Genomic DNA, 19603 nt, shown 5'->3' on the forward strand with positions numbered 1-19603 from the left:
CTCATTGCCTCTTTTCTGTATCTTCTGTGGGTATCCTGACTTGGACAGCAGGAAATTATGCTAATATTAAACACCCAAGGCTTCTTGTGAAGCTGTTCTTGGTTATCTTCCATTGGCTGAACTGACAGTCAACGTCTCTCTGAAGCACAGCTTCTGTGACAATTATTGCACTAGGGTTATTTCTTCAGCATATTTAAATTGGTGAATTTATAATGTATACCGGCAGACTGCTTCCAAACACTATGAACCAGTTTAGAGTAAGCGTTCTTATAACTTCATAAATTAAATTTGAAATCATATAAGCTATTCAGAGCCTGTAAGAGATGTACCAGTATTTTTATGTGCACAAGCTAGAAGATATCAAAAAGCTTTCCATAGTAACGCGTGATGTGTTAAGCAATTATATGTGGTGGATGCTATATACTTTTTAAAGGCCACTTTTATTAGCTCTGCTTCATATGAAGATATTTACTGACTGTAATAACTTTAAATATGACACATGAACAGTGTACAGAGATGGAGCGATTAAGCATTGATTATTTTGCTCTAGATGTGTGTGGCGGTGCGGTGGGGGGGATTTTGGATTCATGTATAACACAATTCCAGTCTTCAGTATCTCCAATTGATGGTGATTTAGAACTGGGTGAAACCAGAATCAGTGGCTTGGGTTTGGGGAGTGTTTGCTAGCATTTATTAGATGTCTTGGATTAATAATGGACTAAATGAGTGCCAGTAAACTAAATCTCAGTCCAGATAAGATGTAGGTTCTGTTGTTGGGCTCATCTGACAAGGGGGCTCATCAGCTGGTGTTGGTCCAAGATAATTGGGGTCTCATTTCTCCCCCCGACTGGCTTAAGTTCATAGTCTGGGGAAACGGATATATTTTTATTTATTCGATTTATATACTGCCCTTCCCAGGGCAGTTCACACATAGAAATAACAAACAAATAAGATAGAACCCTGTCCCCAAAGGGCTCACAATCTAAAATACTATATCCAGTATTGTTGCTGGAGGCCCAAGTTACATCCATGGCATGCAGCATCTTGTACCAGCTGAGGCTAAGCATGCCAGCCATAACCGCCTCCTGGGCAGAGGAGCCTGGCCACTATTATCCATGTCAGTTACTACAAATACAGCTGCTAGATTATAAACTGCAACCTACTGTGGAATATACCTTACCCATTCTTAAAACTGCATGGGCTACCAGACTATTTCCAGGCGCAATTCAAAGTGCTAGTGATAATCTCTTACAACCCTAAACATCTTGGTACCTACATAAGTCTTCTGCCAGACTTCCTGAACTGAATGTTTATCAGCAGAGACTTCCCCTTTCCCAAGACCCCACCCACATCCGAAGCTTGTAGCCCCATGTAGAATTTCCTGCAAAGGAAAATTACCAAGGGTGTACCTGTATTGGAGACAGCGGGTGGCCAGGGGCCGACAGCCACCTCTCCGCACCTCCATTGGATGCTTTGCCTCAACTCATGCTGGCTGCTCTTCTTGGCAGCCATGCCAGTGCCTTGATTCCAATGAGAACAGGTGCTCCCTCTAAGGCAGGCCTTTTATTGTGGGCAGCCCTGCTTCAAGCCATAGTGACATCATCTGGCTGTGCCAGCCCAGGCTCTCTCCATCTCCACAGCAAGGACTGGGAAGGCAGGTGGCCGAGTCCATCCTCAAATCTTACCCCAGTGCCACCTCCAGCAAGTGCCAAATTTGATGTATTTCCAGTGTCAGACAAAGGCTAACATCCAGACTAAATTACTTATGAGTCGTTATTAATGTCCCATTTATTTAAATGGGACTGCTCATGAGTAACATAGTCTGGACAGACAGTAGCTTTCATAATGCCAGGTCAGGCCTTCCAAAATGATAAATAGGGGAGTGGTACTATGCATAAACAATACACAAACAAATACCACTAAATGAACAAGATGTAAACTATTTATGTAAGCATAAAATACATCAACTTACTACAATGTAAACAATGTGTAACCCATACAAACAAAGAGCATAACAAGATTTCATGATAAATCTTTGTCTCGCTGCTGCTTCTTCAGAAATGCATTGTTTCCAACCATGAATGTCTAAACAGTTTCACAGAGTCAGCGTCTTCAGCCTGTTTGCTGTGAAGATTCTATATCTTCAGTATATTACTGTGGCTCACTTGAACTGACTTGTGGCTTTAACTGGATCTTATCACTGTTGGGATTGTTTTGCTTTCTGTTGATTTTAATTGTGGTGCTGTGTATTTGCTCTGATTGTGAACAGCCCTGTGAATTTTTAAGCCAAAATATGGTATAGAAGTTATCTTAAATTGTAATTGCTTGTAATTGAAAGAAAATGGCATATTTACAGATGCTTCTAGCTAATTTTTGAATTAAGAAAAATATCCAGCTTGATTATACTGTTTGAAGATGTAGAACTTTCATAACTTCAGATAGAATAGTTTAGGAAGGTTCTGCCTAGATAGTGGGGAAATTCATTACTGCAGCCTTAGACAGGTAGGTATTCTAGGGTTGGAAATCTATTCTAACACCCAGGCTTGCCTTATGAGTGGCGTTCCAGCATTCTTTGCTCTTCGTGTACCCGTGGTTCAATTCTATAGCAGCTTGTACAAAATCATTGAGTTATAAAAGATCAGATGGTGAAAAACAAATTGCTGTTGAAGGCCTTAATAGATGTGAAGAGCTGTTAGCTGCCTAGATGTTCATTTTAATGTTGGAGGCTTGAATCACACTGCAAATGGATGTAAGAACAAAATTATATGCCCTCACATCTGATGATCAAGAGAAACTAGGGATGTGCAAAATGTTTTGACTTGAAGCAGGACATTTTGAGTGTCTTGAGCTCGAAAGAAAACACTTTAAATAAGGGGCCTGTTTTAATTTAGGAATAAAACAACCCTGTTTCAATTCAAAGTTTTTCAAAGATTCAGGCGTCATTTTGAAGGCCCATTTTCCCTTGCTGGTTAGTTCTCTGGCACTGGCTTCTGACTGGCTTCTGATTTCCCTGCTTCTTGGTTGATTTGTTATATAGTTGATATAACCATTTCTTTTGTGGGTTGAGTGGTAGGTAGCACCCATCGTACCCTACCACCCAACCCACTTTGGTGTCACTAGGAGCCACTCATGGGGATCAATAGGATGTTTTCGAGTTTCCCCATTGTTCCCTATGGCCAAAATACTCGAAAAGCTTTGAGGTTTGTTCCATCAAAACAACCAGGTTGACTGCTATTTCGATTAAATGTTTCAGCCATCTGCATTCTTTTGTTTCAAGTGCAAAACAAAATGCAAAATCTGTTTCATGCACATCCTTAAAAGAAACTACAGCAATGTAGGGATGTGCACGGAACCGCTGAGGTGCGGTTCGAAGCTGGCAGAAGTGCCTCTTTAAGGGCAGGGGAGGGTGCACTTACCCTTCCCACCGCTTTTCCCCCACCGGCGCTCCATTTTTTGCAAAGCATGAGGCGATAGCGTACCTCCCTGCCGCCTCTTCCCCGTTATTGGCCAGAAGTACCAGGCACGCATGCACCCGCCTGGTACATCCAGCCAAGAACAGGGGAAGGGACGGCAGGGAGGTATGCTGCCTCCCCATGGACTTAGTAAAAAAACAGAGCAGCGGGAGGGGTAAGTGCACCCCCACCGACTTCGGACTTCGAGCCGGCACTGAGTTCAAACCGGTTCGGAGGCCTTTGAACCAGTTTGTGCACATCCCTACAGCAATGTTCTTCATTGGGGGCCACCACTGGCTCCCAAGCCTTACATCAACCCTAAATGCAGGTCCCTGACTAATTGTTCATTGGGCCTGTGTGGCACTTCAGCCAAAGCTGAATAATCTGCCAGCCCCACTGGCACCATTCAGAGATGATCATTCTCACTGTGCATGAACTTTGTCCAGTGCTGGGGCCTGCTTTAAGAGAAACAGAGCTCTCTTGAGCCCCTGCACTATCTTGGAAGGCATGCACAGAGTACTGGGGAATGTAGCTGTGAAGGAATGAGACCCGAACCTCCTCTTCTTGTATATAAGTTTGCTAAATCACAATTGCTTTGCTTACTCCCTATACTAAAAAGCTGAGCAGGGGTCAAAGCTTCACTGCTCCTGTTCTACAGTTGGTTTGGGAGGGATAAGAGTTGTACTGGTTAAATTTTGGAGAAAAGAGAGGGTTTGATTTGATACGTTTTTAAATAATGGAGGGAGGTTGATTTGATTTGATTGGGTTTTTGGTTTTTTGAGAAAAAATCGAAGGGGGAAAAATTAATTTGTTGCTGCTGCTTTGTATTTTATGGTTATATGGTATGCAATTTTTAAACTTTTAATTCAATATGTATTTTTATATTCCATTTTAATATTTTTACTGTGATTTTTATAGTCGTATGTGTTAAATATTTTTGTAAACCACTTTGGGATTGTTTTAATGAAAGGTGGTATAAAAATGTAGCAATAAATTAAATAATATAAGGAGGCTGCCTTCAGCAGAGAGAGAGAGTGCAAGTTGTGTCAGAGTCAGAGAATCAGAGCTGGAGTTGGAAAGAAGAGCTGCTGGAAATAGAGCTGAGAAATCACCTGGAGGGTTGATTGAACACCCAGAACTGGGAAGGAAGAGCAGACCCGAGGCTGTGAGCAAGAGACAAGTCAGGCTTGCTGCAGAAGCTTACTAACTTCCTGAGTCATTTTGGAAGGGTGGTATAGAAATTGAATGAATAAATAAACAAGTTGTTCTAGTAAGAACTAATCAGCCTACTTTCTTTTCACTGTCTCTACAACTGGACTACATTTGGTTCAAATCAAGGTCCACAAGTTAGATCTCTTGCACCTCAAATGTTCATGCATCCACCATCTTGGATCAGGGTGGATTACACCATTACAAATGACACCAATGAGGTGTACCTGTGTGTCACTCACTACAACTGTATCAAATTTGGTTCAAATCAGTTAGACAGTCCTCAAGTTAGTACACTTGAACCTCAAAGTTGGATTGGGATGGATGACATTGTCACAATCTACGCTGTTGAAGTGTCCCTATGTGTCCCTACAGCTGTAGCAAATTTGGTTCAAAATGGTTAAGCAGTTCACAAGTTAGCGCACTTGCACCTTATCCAATGCTAAAAGCATGATAAAATAAGGGGGTGGGCATTGGTGGTGGTTGATTTTCCCCATCCTATCACATGCAGCCAACAAGCTGCCTCTATGTTCCTTTCTGAGATTCATGGGTGATTCTGGAGAAGGAAAGATGACACACACACACATACTCACAACTGTGAGTTTAAATGGGCTTTACTAAGGCTAATGATTACAAGTGTAGGTGATTAGGCATATAGGCAAGTAGTTATCCATTTCATTTTTCTATTATTGTAGTGCAGTGTTCAGTAACAGCTAAAAGCATTCCTAAAATCATTTCCCCCTTTCTCAAAATGCAGAGCTGCTAGCTAGGAAAGAGTCTTGGCCTCACCAAGAAACAGGCAGTCATGTTATCAGTAAGCTGAGCAAGAGCGCCTTATCTTGTTACATAGCAACAAGTCAAAACAATTCCCCAACCTGGCAATCAGTGTTTCCCCTTTAATTTGGTCTAATAATTTCTATGACCATTCATTCATGCCACTAATAAATGCAAGGCATCCTTTACTCTTAACAGAAAAGGCATTTCTTTCTAACCCTTCTAAATGCTGAATAGTTTAAAACACTTTCATTTCTTTTGGAGCAAGTGGCTGAAGGCCTTCTGCTACCTCCTGATTGTTCCCAAAACAATCCTAGGAGCTGTGTTGGCAGAGAGGAAAAAGGCTAAAGTGCAGTTTCCAAGGAGGGAGGGAGACCGGCAAGAGGGATGTCCATTAAGACAGCTTAGGAAGAGGGGAGGAGGAGGATCCGGAAGGAGAGGAGAGAGAGAGAGAGACGCTGTCACCTGGCAAATAATGGCTGCAGCAGGGGCTTCGCTGGAGCTCAGGATAGGTAAGAAAGAAATCCAGGGACAAAGAGAAAAAGGGTGGGGGGAGATGTTTTCATCAGAAGTGGCTGGTTTATGGAGGCATGGCTCTAGGCAATAATTACCAGTTTCCAGGTATGCTGGAATGAGATCTCCGCTGGCTTCTCTGGTGGGAGAGTGACTGGCTCTGAAGATACAAGGTGAGGCTACATGGTGCCTCTTCTACAAAGAAGCCCATGTCTACCCTTCTCATGAGTGGCTATCGGCAGCTTTTTATACCTTTTTGCCAACTCTTCAAAGCCAAAATAATCACCTCATCTACTCAGAGTGCCTCCTCTTTGATAAACAAAATCAGGCCTGGGTCTCCGAATCCCTATCTGTCCTCCAGGCAGGGAGCCTATCAGGAGCCCTGCTCTTTGTCCAAATTCAAGATAGAGACATTTTTCTTTGTTTTATCAAGCCAGCTCTGGCTTGTGGTAATTTTGGTCTTGTTGATGCTCTTCAGCCCAAAGAAATATGTTAAAAGGATATAGAAGGTTACATAAGCGAGAGGGGTTCTTGGTGTTATATGAATATAATGTCCCCCATAATACAGCGTAGGCGGTTATCTATGTATGTAGGTAGTTTCTTATAACTTCCTAAATCAGCTGAATGTGATTACGCTTGACATGTCAAACTAGTTCTCATGACTGGTTTTTAGCATAGCAACAAGCTGCCCAAGGCTCTTTGCAAGGCAGCAAACATCTTCAAGGCTGGTAACGAGTGGGGGAAAATTCCCCTTCGCTCCCAGACTCTCAAGAATAGCATTTCTGTTCACCGGCCTGGCTTAGAGAAAAAATCAAAGTCAGGCTTCAGCTTCCTGCCAAAACGACAATTCACACACAGGCCTCAATCTAGCCTTTTGGCTTTTTGGGGTCTCAGAGCAGACCCTGGTTCTTAAAAGGGGGTCCACCCACCTGTTCATATCAGTGGCTGCCATCTTGAATTGGAGTGGATGACATCATCACACACCACACCATTAGGGCATCCCTATGTGTCCCTACAGCTGTAGCAAATTTGGTTCAAATTGGTTAAGCGGTCCACAAGTTAACCCACTTGCTTCTCTAAAGTTTACGTGTCTGCCATTTTGAATCGGTGTGGATTACATCATCACAAACTACGCCGTTGAGGTGTCCCTGCAACTGTACCCGATTTGGTTCATATTGTTCCAGACATTACGAAGTTGTTAGTGGGGGATACACAGACACACACAGAGAATGCCGGGTGATATCATAAGCCTACTGGAAAGTAGGCTAATAAATAGGGGTGATTGCAAAAGTACTCTTAATAAGGACTCTGAGGTAGGGCCCAGCATTAGTGCAGGATAGATTGGATGTGTTTTTCTCCTATTTCATTTGGGTTTTATGCTCATATGGTTGCTGTTCCTTTGTACTAGATTTTCCAAAATAACTGCTGTTTTGAACGGAACTATTTTAAAGTCAAGATTTCTATCATTGAAGTTAAAAATTTGTAGCTTCTATCTGTTTCTCCACCCCACACTTAGAAGCCTTTCCACCCTACCTGACTTTGAATGAGACAAAGGTTTGGAAGACTGTTTTAGTAGACACAGCCAGGGGAAAAATACAAAAGTCTACTTGGTGGCATCAGTGAACCTTAAGATCATAGGGCTGGTTGAGACCAGGCCATGGCAGTGGTGGGATCCGTGACAGCTGTTCTCAGTGCTTTCTTCCTAGAGCTCTTGAGAGTCTTAAAGGGCCTCCCAGCACCGAGAAAAGTGCAGTTCTGTGCGGAGCTCAGCACAGTGGGAAATGGCTCTCACAATGAAGGGTTTTTTTTTTACCAGTGTGGCCCCAACAGTATTTTGTACTGTTTTTATGCTTGTGTTTTAATTAATTGCATTTTTTAAAATCAGATTTGTTTTTATACTTAAAATATTTTAAGTATAAAAACAATATTTAAGCTCAATATTTTAATGTGTCTTTTTTTATAATCGTGTTTTTAAATTTTATTGTGAGCCGCCTTGAGATTTTTCTTAATGAAAGGCGGGGTATAAATTTAACAATAAATAAATAAAATAAACTTGAAAAATAGCGAAGATCACTGAACAGTATCAGGCTTAGTGTTCATAATAAAGTAAATAATGTCTTCTTCATAGCAAATTCTTATGTTGGCATACTAACGCATTAGATGTATGTAATATGAGAACAGAATCTCTATACTGGATTGGAACAAGGGGCCATGCTTCCCAAGACTTCATTTCCAATGGGAATAACAGTGGTAGAAGATAACTGAAAGGGTAAAAGAAATAAGAACGGTAAAGTTCCTGTACACAGAAAAGTGTTATAAAAGTGGTGGTGGTGAGATTGGGGCTGGGCTCCTTATATAATGGTAAAGCATGTTTAATTCTGTCTCTGTGTGCATGTGCGTGCTCACATCTAAATATTCAGTAGCAAAGAATGTTTCATACTGCAGTCTTGTGTGCTGTGTTAACAATAAATTAATCAGCCACTGTTTGCTAATAGCAAAATTACTTGATTTCTTCAAAGAGAAATCTGTATGAAGGTTTTTGCTTGATTGGAACTGAAATATAATGCAAATCTAGAGGAAAGGAAGGCCAGCTTGTATAATAACATCCATGGGCAGGTTTCAATTTTTTTTTTTTAAATCCTCAAGGACTAGAGATATTTATGTGTGTTGTCTTGTACCTTCTTATACTTACTAATCCTGATGTTTTCTTGTCCAGGATTTTGTTGTGGATTTGTTTTGAATCTTGTGTTTAGTTTTCAATTGCTTTTAGTCATGCTATCCCTCAGGATTGAAAGTGCTTTACTATTTCTTGTTTGATATTCATTTTGTGACTCAAGGAAGAGAGAAAAAAATCCTTCTCTCATTAGCAGGCAATCCATCAATCAGGAATAGACTTTGGGGTAATCATGCCTGCAGGCTCTTGCAGAAGCACAGTATTACACAAAGTACTGATGTTGGCTCAACATAGATCAAAGAAACCGGCCTATCAGTCTCTGTATGCAGTAACAACAATATTGTACTAGTTTTAGTGATAATGTAATAATGAGTTGGGAAACAAAACAGAGCTATCTATGCATAGTTTACGTATGTTCTCACATTTAGATAATTCTCAGCTCATTAATGTCACATTTGTTATATCTAGTATGCCTAGAAAATCTTTCTATTTCCCATCAGTGCTAGGAAAGCGTTCTGTACCACTTTTCCACCAAAAGAGGGAAGGACCCTCAAAACAATTTGCATACAGAAGATGGTTTGCTGTCCCCAAAGGGATGGATATATGTGTGTGTGTGTGTATTGCACTTACCCTGCTGCTTCTCCGGGTGCAGCACTCTACCAAAGGTCATGTGACTGCGGTGCTGTTTCCTGCAGCCTGTGCGTGGCCTTGGCATTCACATGGCTGCTGTACATGCTCTCCAGATTTTGGCCTTTCTTCTCCCTCCCCTTCCAGCCAGTACTGCAAATCTGATTGGCTGGATGAGTGATGGCATGACCACGCCATTTTTAAACACTTTCTCTTTGGGTGCTCAGATTTGCTTTTACAGAATTACTCCCATTCATTTCTCTCTCTTTTCTTCCCCCACAAGGCAGACTATATTCTCCCCACCTGTTTTGCAGCAAAATTCTCCTAGAATCCAGGAGTTTGATATTAAAATCCCTGATTCTGTAGATGTGATTTTTTTTTTTTTTTAAAAACAACTGGCTCTTTCTCTAAGCTATTTTGTACTGATAGCTCCCAGAAACCTTTTGTCTGCCCATCCCAGGCAGAACATATAGAAGCCCAAGACTCTGCCTACCAGAAGTCCTAATCCAGTCTGGATTGGGATCCTTCAGTCACTTTGTGCTCTCCTTAACTACAGCTTACCCCTCTACAGCCATGGAAGCTGAAAGCCTTAAGCAATATTCTGCAAGTGCATGCCACACATTTGTAATGAGTTCCAAATCAGTACAAATCAAATCTCTTTCCATGAGAGAAAGTAAGACCTTTATCTTGCCACCTTGAATAGATTTGTCATTTAGAATAATGGTCATGGTTAATGAATGGAATATGTAGCACACCAGCACTGTAACATGAGTTTTTCAGTCTTTTTGTTGAGTTAATATGCACATTGCATCACCCACATGTCAACTTATATGAAGTCTTTAATGAGCTAGCTATTTTGTTTTTGTGAATAGTAACTTTTTTATATTTTACATTTGTTACATTTTTTTCTTTGTATACCACCTAGAGATATCTAGATCAGGCAGTATAAAAATATGATAAATAAAATCTTACACTCCTGATGTGGGAAGAACATACGTTGTCTCAGCTTGCATGTACATCTGTTCCCACTTTTCCCATCAAAAATCCCCCTCCTCCCACCTCCTGGGCAGTGTTCCCTCTAAGGCAGGGTTTCTCAACGTGTGGGTCCCCAGATGTAATTGGACTTCAACTCCCATAATTCCCAACCAAAGGCCACTGGGGCTGGGGATTATGGGAGTTGAAGTCCAATAACATCTGGGGACCCACACGTTGAGAAACCCTGCTCTAAGGCATGTGTGCACTCACAAGTCTTTTGATGTCCGCTCAGTTAGTTTTAGATCCTGCTCCATTTGAATCAGGAAGGCCCACTCTGAATGCATGTGTGCACACACTGCCTTGATACTGCCACCCAGAACAAAATTCATTCCACACACAGATTAAATTTTTTTTTTAAGAGAAAACACTTCCTGGGGCCTCTGGAGCCTGCATTACCCAGAGAAGCATCTGCCCCAACATGTCTACAGATCTCAGACAATCCTTCACGGTTAGCCCCATGGTTTGTACACATCCCTGTCCACAGCTTGCTAGAGACAGATCTGCCCTTGTGGGTAGTGAAATTATTTCCCTGAGGAACTAGGCCTAAACAGATTTGGTAGGGGATAGGTAAAAATGGCATTAGAAAGTGAGTTGAGAGATGCTTAATGCTTCAAGCAACTTACTGATAAGAGTTTAAGTAGAAATTTCCAAGATACTTTAAATCTGAAATTAAGCCAAGTGAGATACTTAATCAATTCTTTTCTTAATCAATTCATGAGGGGCATTTGCATAATATGTATAATTCCAATGACATAATATTGAAAGAAACTAAAAGAGCCTTAATCACGCACACGTTTAAACAAGTGTTAATTTGAGGTGTGACTGCGCCTGAGCAGGAGTTTGATGCTTAATGCCATAATCCAAGACAACCTGAAGTGGGGGGAAATTATTGTAAAGGGATGGGGAAACTGAGTCAACTGTGAGTACAACAGCAGAAGTGTTTTTGGTTACCATTATTCTTTTCTATGGATCTTTGTAGTTTAGAAATTTTTCTTAATAGTCAAAGTGGAATTTCTAAAAGAAGCATGTGGACAAGGGCAATGTGGACCAATGTGGCAACATGTTAGACATGTAGAGTGTGGATTGGTAGTCTTAGTTCCTGATAAGCAGTATCTCTAGCATACTGGCTGCCATGATTTCCAGTTTGAGATCTAGATCCTAATATGGGAGTCTGGCCTAATAAGTAATAGTTATTAGGCCAGTTATTAAAAGCCTGGCCTAATAACTAATAATTCAGGAATGAATTATGCCCAATTAAACAACATGTCAGCAAATGCTTGCGCATATCAAAAATGTGTGCCAAGTGGAAACATTTGCCACAAACATGGATGGTTGAGTGTGGAAAGAGGAGTGCTCAATTAAAGCTTCACAGAAATGCCTCTTGCGAAGGTTGTGCATTTTTTGCTACAGATGTACAGAAGCTTCTGAGATTCTATATTCATCCCTCCCTCTCCCCCCACCTTCCAAATTTTATTATAAGGAAAAAAACTTTGTGTGTACACAGTACCTGGTTCAAGAACCCAGAAGGGAAACTGATTAAGATTTCCTGGGTTTGGGGAAAATGTTCAGTGCTCTGTGCAGTATAAGCTGTTTTGTACTGAATCTGATCATTGGCCCATCTGACTCTCTGCTGTGGCTGGCAGCAGCTCTTAAGGGCTTCAAGACGAGGTCTTTCCAGATCTGCAGCCTAACTGCTGATTGAACCTGGAACCAGGGCCAGATTATGACATGCTGAGACCCTAAGCTATGTCAAGCGTAAAAGGTCCCATAGCATTACAAAACAGGTTGGAAGTCCTGCCCCAGAGCATCACTCATCCAACTTCACTGCGCTGCTCATAGTTAAGCATTAGTCTGAAGAGGCAAACTCTGCCTGTAACTGTGATGGTGGGTGGCCTTGGTCTAATAAAATTTTGATATCTTACAGTAATTTCTGCACAGATTTATAAACTCAGTGTGATAATTGATAATCATCATGTAAGTATAATTTTGTTTTATCAGGATAAAAACATCCCTGCTGGATCAGTCCCAACTAGTCCAACAACCTGTTTCACTCACTGGCCCACCAGATGCCTCTGGGAAGCCCACAGGCAAGAGGTGAGGGCATGCCTTTTCTCCTGCTGTTACTCCCCTGCAAATGGTATATAGAAGCATCTTGCCTCTGAGGCTGGAGGTGGCCTATAACCCTCAGACTTGTAGCCATTGACAGACCTGTCTTCCATGAATTTATCTAATCCCCTCTTATTTATTTCTACACTTATATCCCACTCTTCCTCCAAGGAGCTCAGAGCAGTGTATATGGTTGTCTATCCTCACAACAACCCTGTGAGGTAGGTTAGGCTGAGAGAGACATGACTGGCCCAGAGTCATCCAGTGAGTTTCATGGTTGAATGGGCATTCAAACCTCCTGGTCCTAGTCTTCCCGGGCCTAGTCAATCACTCTAACCGCTGTGCTATGCTGGCTATACAAGCTGCTAGCTATCACCACATCTTGTGGCAGGGAATTCCTTAGGCTGACTATGTGTTGTGTGAAATAATACTTCCTTTTGTCAGTCCTAAATTTCTTGGCAATCAATTTCCTGGGATGACTCCTGATTCTAATTATGAGAGCAGGAGAAAAATTTATATCTTGATGACGTCTGTTTTTAGTGTCTTTTTGTACAACCAATTTTGTAAAACTAGAAATTTAGTCAAATATTAGTTGTTTGTGCCTAAATCCATGCCTGTCTAGAACCTTCTGCATGCAAAGCATATGCTGTACTACTGAGCTCCGAGTGTCCCCATCCCCCAGTACTGCTGTTTCTGTACCGCTCCATATTGCTCCTTCCTTCTGTTTTCACTTGATGAAAAATCCTACATTCATTGGGTTGGAACCTGAGTATTTGTGTGGGCAGAGTGGCACTTCTGCTCTTGCAAGGTGGGGGTGGGATTTCTGCCATCTCCTCCTTCCAATGGCAGCCCCCATGCCATAGCCCACACTATTCTGGAGGGTCCCTCAACCTTAACAGTTGGCTTTTCAGGGGTGCTGAGTGCTACAGGATAGAGGGGATGAGAGAGCCCCATTCCATGAGCAGCCTGTTGCTTGTATTTCTCTGGATGCAAACAGTTGATAACCTTGGTCTTCCAGTTATCAAATAAATGTGACTACTTAGAATTTTCATTTTTCTTTTTTTACTCTGTGCATTTTGTTTAGAGTGCAGAAGGTAGCTGGCACACAGACCTGCTTTTTACAACCCAATCCCAACCCATTTAAGTGGAAGAGAATCCCACTGATTTAAAGAAACTGGCTTCCAAGCAAGTGTGCTTCAAACTGGAGTGTTTGTCAGACTTTAATTATGTTTCATCGAATGAAAGCAACTCAAACAAATAAAAGCCCATCTGCATGCCTGTTGTTTATACTGATGCTTGTGCTGTGAAGATTTTCTTTGATTTATTAGGTCTTGATTCAGTGGAAGCAAGATTAAAGCCTACGTATAAGGAGAGAGAGAGAGAGAGAGAGCCACCTGCATAATTCAGAAAGGTGCAGTAGTATGGGTCAGAGTTGTGGAGCTTTTAACAGCAAAAACAGGTTCCCTCCATTTTGTGGAAGCTATGCAGTATTTTATCTCCAAGTGACCTGGAAGGCTGGGGAAATAACTATACTGATATCACCTACATAAGGACATATAAACCCCAAATTCCCATGATGAAATTTTAAAATATGCAGCAACATACTATAACCAGCAATACTATGCCAGCAAAGCATGAATTAAAACACATACATCCACTGCAGAAGCTGTGGGACCATTAGGGGCTTCTTTCACTGCAGATTATTGCATTTTTCTCTTTAGTAAGGTTTTGAAAATTGCATAGTTGCCACTTAAGGCAGCCGTTTCACATAAACCTAACCATCACAATTCTAAGCATCAGTGAAGTCTATGAGACAAGTTAGTCATGACTAACCTTTTATTTGACTATAACCCAAGGAACTATAATACATACACAGAAGGAAGGGACAGACATGTACAGTGCACTCTTTATACCCGAGTTCAATAGGACTTACTCCCAAGTAAGTAGGCATAGGATGAAACCTTAGTGCTGCTATGCTGACTTCCGGTTGACCAGTAAGTGTGAATAGCATGTTCTTTCCATCCTGGCCTTATAATGAGACTTGTGTGACAGATTAGAGAGTATTTAAGTAGTCTGGTCTCTGAAAAATGGAATACAAATACATGGGAGAACACACTTTATTATTTCATTTATCCAAGAATCTAAAATATTTTTCAGCAGTTCCAGTGCATGCAATGGCAGATTGTGATGCTTGTGCCTTAATGTCCATGTATTTGCCTACATACACATGTACATTCCACCCTAATAACATAAGAACAGCCCTCCCAAGGCCTAACTAACTAGTCCAGCATCCTGTTTCCCACAGTGGCCCACCAGGTTTCTCTGAGGCACCCACAGGCAAGAGGTAAGGGCATGCCCTCTCTCCTGCTGTTTTGGATTTCACTACCTTCAATAGTTTAGTGTCCTCTACAAATTTGGCCACTTGGCTGTTTTCCCCAACTTCTAGATCATTTATGAATAAGTTAAAGAGCACTGGTCCCTTGGGACTCCACTTCTTTCTTTCTTCCAGTGTGAAAACTGTCCATTTATTCCCACCCTCTGTTTCCTGTCCTTCAACCAGTTACCAATCCACAATTGTGAACCTGTCCCTTTATGCCTTGACTCCTAAGTATTCTCAAGAGTCTTTAATGAGGAACTTTTCCAAAAGCTTTTTGGAAGTCCAAGTATACTAGGAGAGGAGAGCTGGTATTGTGGTAGCAAGCATGTCTTGTCCCCTTAGCTAAGTAGGGCCTGCCCTGGTTGCATATAAATGGGACTTGATGTGTGAGCACTGTAAGATATTCCCCTCAGTGGATGGAGCCGCTCTGGGAAGAGCAGAAGGTTCCAAGTTCCCTCCCTGACATCTCCAAGATAGGGCTGAGAGATTCCTGCCTGCAACCTTGGAGAAGGTGCTGCCAGTCTGTGTAGACAGTACTGGGCTAGATGGACCAGTGGTCTGACTCAGTATATGGCAGCTTCCTATGTCAACCAGATCACCTTTATCTACATGCCCACTGACACTCTCATAGAACTCGAAAAAGTTAGTGAAGCAAGACTTCCCCTTGTAGAAGCCATGCTGGTTCTCCTTCAGCAAGGCCTATGTTTAACAATTTTTTCCTTAAGTATGCTTTCTATCAATTTCCCCAGCACAGAAGTTAAGCTAACTGGCCTGTAGTTTCCTGGATACCCCCTGGATCCCTTTTGAAAGTGGGAGTTACATTAGACATTTCAGTTCTCTGGTGTACAGAGCCTGAGTATAGGGCAGGGCTTCACAACTTCAGGCCCCCTACAGATGTTGGACTACAACTCCCATCATCCCCAGCTGCAATGGCCAATGGTCTGGGATGATGGGAGTTCAACATCTGCAGGAGGGCCAAAGTTGTGCAGCCCTGCTATAGCGACAAGGTACATATTTTTGTTAGGAGATAATCAATTTCACATATTAGTTCCTTCAGAACTCTTTGGTGAGTGCCATCTGGCTCTGGACTCCCTCTCAAGTTTTCTGCTTCTGATATCTTTAAGGCAGCTTTTGTTATTCCCCTTGACACTTCTTGCTATATGCTCCTCAAACATTTTGCATCCCTTATTGTCTCCTTGCATTTCTTTTGCCAGAGTTGATGTTCCTTTCTCTTCTCAGAGATTGAAGTACTACACACTAAATTTCTAAAGACTGACAACTCATCTCCTACTAACCAAGTTTTAGCAGGGCTTCCTAAAAGGAAAAACGGGCAGTGATATATCAGGACAGTTACCAGGAAATTAGAGCAACCGCTTGTAACTAGGGACTGTTGGAACATATGAGACTTAGAGAAAGACTAGCCGACCCCGATCACAGCATCTGTGCACTCTTTGGGGTCAGCGGTTACCTGTCCCCCCCTCCACCTTCTGCCCCAGTCTCCACTTCCAGGCCCAGCCACCTCTCCTCCCCACCACCACTTCTGCCCCCCTTTCTCCCCCCTCCCCTGCTCCTGGGCCTTGCCTCCGTGGCTGGGCTGGGCCCGGCCCGCCGCTGCCTCTAGTCTCTGCGGCCAGGCCTGCAGCTGCTGTGGCAACCAATCCTCCTGAGTGCGCCTCAGCCAATCAGGCCCGTCTGAAGCCCAGCCAATCAGCTGGGCGCTAGCACACATTTCCAAGGCACACCCTAGAGAATTATATATATAGATTCTGCCACAAAGTAAGGGCTGGACAAGATGACCCCCAATTCCCTTCAGATTCTCCCATGGTGTACATAATAGAAAAGTTAGAAATAGACAAGGCAAACGAGGAATGGAGGTAAAAGATTAAGGTAGAAAGCCTAGGGATCTTAGAAGAGCTATATATGTAGGAGATACCAAGTACCAGCATAGCACTCTGTATGAAGCATAAACCCCAGTATTCTCATTGTTTTATTTCAATTATGATGGGACACAATCTGTTCAATGTTCAAAGAACTAGGAAGCTGGCCCAGATTCTCACAGCTCCTGCGTACCATGTGCTTAGAAAGTTGACATGGAGAAGACAAAGTAAGGTAATAATGCAACTCCTGGATAAAACAATTCCTTACACTACAGCAAAATGCTTCTCTAGTAACAGCACTTGTGGTTCAAAGACATGCCATAGGGTAATGGTACTACGGGCCTGGAGGTGACGGTGAAAGACTGGTCCTACCTTCTTCAGAATAGAGTAAGAAGATACCTGTTAGAAAAGCTGACTTATCGAGCAAGGGTGTATCAGCCAACTAATGTGTCTGTGTAAGCTGTATTACACAAGAGTAAGACCATTATTTACAATGGGCTAATTGTGCAATGCAGGTTGCACAAATTCTGCATCTATGCAGCTTGCGTGAACACAATGTTACTAGTCTGATGTACTCTTGTTCAGTATGTCAGCTAATGTGTTCTTTGCTTATAAAAATGGGCTGAATGATCTGTAAGAATAAAAACTTAAATAACAGGAACAGAACATGAATGGATTCAGTGCAGCAATATTTCTGATTTATTTTTGTATTAAATTCCACTTTTTAAAAAGTGTTATGTTCATGTCTATTCTTTTTTGATCCTTTTTTTCTATACGTTCCATGATAAATGTCATAGGAAGAAAAGTTAGAGATGAACAAGACTTAAAAGTGACTGTAGAAGATTAAGATAAACAGCCTAGAGATCAATGCAGAAGAACAGCTGGAGGAGATACCGGGCACCTCTCCTCTTTTTCCTTTAGTTTTTTGTGTGTTTTTTTACAATGCTTCCAGGACAATTTATGCAAACTGCTTTTCCACATGTTTATTAAAAGTGGAACAATGCACCAAGAGAGGGAGCAGGGAATGCTCATTCACATCCCTAATTGTATGTGGGCAGGGCTGGTGGCTTGGACATAACTTTGAAGTAAGCTACTGTATTTACCTGAATAGAAGATGACTTTCAATTTAAGATGACCCCCCTTTAAAAATGCAGATTAAATCCAAGTTATACCTATATTTACCCAAAAGGGAAATGACTCTTAAGACAATGTCCCATTTCTAAAATTGAAGAATGTGGGCATGGGGGAAGAACGTAGTCTTGGATTCAGGTAAATATGGCAAGTCTACTTTAATGGCTTCACCACCTATCACCCTGGATTGGCAGTAACTCCTCGGAGAAGGGTTGAACTAAGACTGGCAGGTAGGCCGAAAAACCTGCCAGTGCCCAACAGCAGGATCAATGGAACATCTACAGAAGGAAGGATATGAGCACCATGGCTCCCTTTTGAGGCAGGCAGCAAATATCTGGAGTGTGCATCACACAAGAAACAGGTATAAAGGCCTATAGCAGCTGCTTCTCTTATTGTTAGATATCTATACCACCTTTCATTAAAACAATCTCAAGGCGGTTTACAAAACATTTTAAACAATATAAAAACTATTTATTTATTTATTTCATTTATGAACCACCCCATCCAGAGGCTCTGGGCGGTGTACAACTAGTTTAAAAAAACATAAAAACAAGCATTTAAAACACACTACTTAAAAAATTATAAAAACAATTTTAACACAATTTAAAACCAATTAAAATACTTTTAAAAAACAATTTAAAAACCTTGGAAGAACAAGTCAAACAAGTAAGTCTTTAGGGCTCTCTTAAAGGCCAACTGCGAGCCTAAACTGAGATATCTGCCAGGAGTGCATTCCATCGACAAGGAACAGCTACAGAGAAGGCCCGGTTCTGAGTTGCCACCAGATGTACTGGTGGGATTTTCTTAATGAAGGGCGGGGTATAAATTTAACAATCAATCAATCAAATTAAAATAAAATAAAATAAAATAACTGGAGATGGACCTCTCAGGATGACCTCAACATGTGATGGGGATCATACAGAAAAAGGCGCTCTCTAAGGTAGCCCGGAACCAAGCCGTTCAGCCTTTAAAGGTAATAACCAGCACTTTGTATTTTGCCCAGAAATATATGGGCAGCCAGTGCAACTGTCTTAAAACAGGCTTAATATGGTCTCTCCGGGTTGTCCCGGAGACCAGTCTAGCTGCAGCATTTTGAGCTAACTGAAGTTTCCGAACTACGTACAAAGGCAGCCCTGTGCAGACTGCATTGCAATAGTCAAGCCTGGAGGTTACCAGCTGATGCACCACTGTTATGAGATTGTTCTCTTCAAGGAATGGACACAGTTACACAATAAAAATATTAAATTGGAATATAAAAATACAAATCTAATTAAAAGGTCTGTTTATTATTTTTATTTTTAAAACAAAAACCAAAAACACGAGACCATAAAATACAGAACAGCAGCAATTAAAAAAAACCCCTCATATAAAAGCCTGGGTAAAAAGCCAAGATTTAACTTGCTTTCTAAAAGCTGTGAAAGAGACTGAGGAGTGGATGCCCACCAGGAGAGCATTCCAAAGTCTGGGGGCAATATCTAAGAAGGCCTTGTCCCACATGCATGACCACCAAGCCTTCCTCACTGTCAGCATGCTGAGCAGAGCACCGTCAGATGACCTTGTCAGATGGGCAGAAACCCCTGGGAGCAGGCATTCCCTCAAATGTCCAGGGCTCAAACCATTAAGGGCTTTAAAGGCAGCACCTTGAATTGGACCCGGAAACAAATTGGCAGCCAGTGTAGCTCTTTCAGAATGAGTTAATATGATCCCAGCGGACAGCTCAGGATAAAATCCTAGTTGCTGCATTTTGCACTAGCTGCAGTTTCTGAATATTCTTCAATGGCAACCCCGCACAGAGCATGTTACATTAATCCAGTCGTGATGTGACTAA

General features: G+C 41.8%; 1 long non-coding RNA gene across 1 annotated transcript; it reads left to right on the plus strand.

Annotated features, from left to right (window-relative positions):
* The first annotated feature begins 12279 nt into the window (after positions 1-12279).
* Positions 12280-13677, plus strand: LOC128346493 (uncharacterized). Its single transcript, XR_008316990.1, has 2 exons — positions 12280-12378; positions 13475-13677. It is a non-coding gene; the product is annotated as an uncharacterized LOC128346493 (long non-coding RNA).
* Positions 13678-19603: the final 5926 nt, after the last annotated feature.

The sequence above is a fragment of the Hemicordylus capensis genome, chromosome 2 (assembly GCF_027244095.1).
Source record: "Hemicordylus capensis ecotype Gifberg chromosome 2, rHemCap1.1.pri, whole genome shotgun sequence".
Classification (NCBI taxonomy): Eukaryota; Metazoa; Chordata; class Lepidosauria; order Squamata; family Cordylidae; genus Hemicordylus; species Hemicordylus capensis.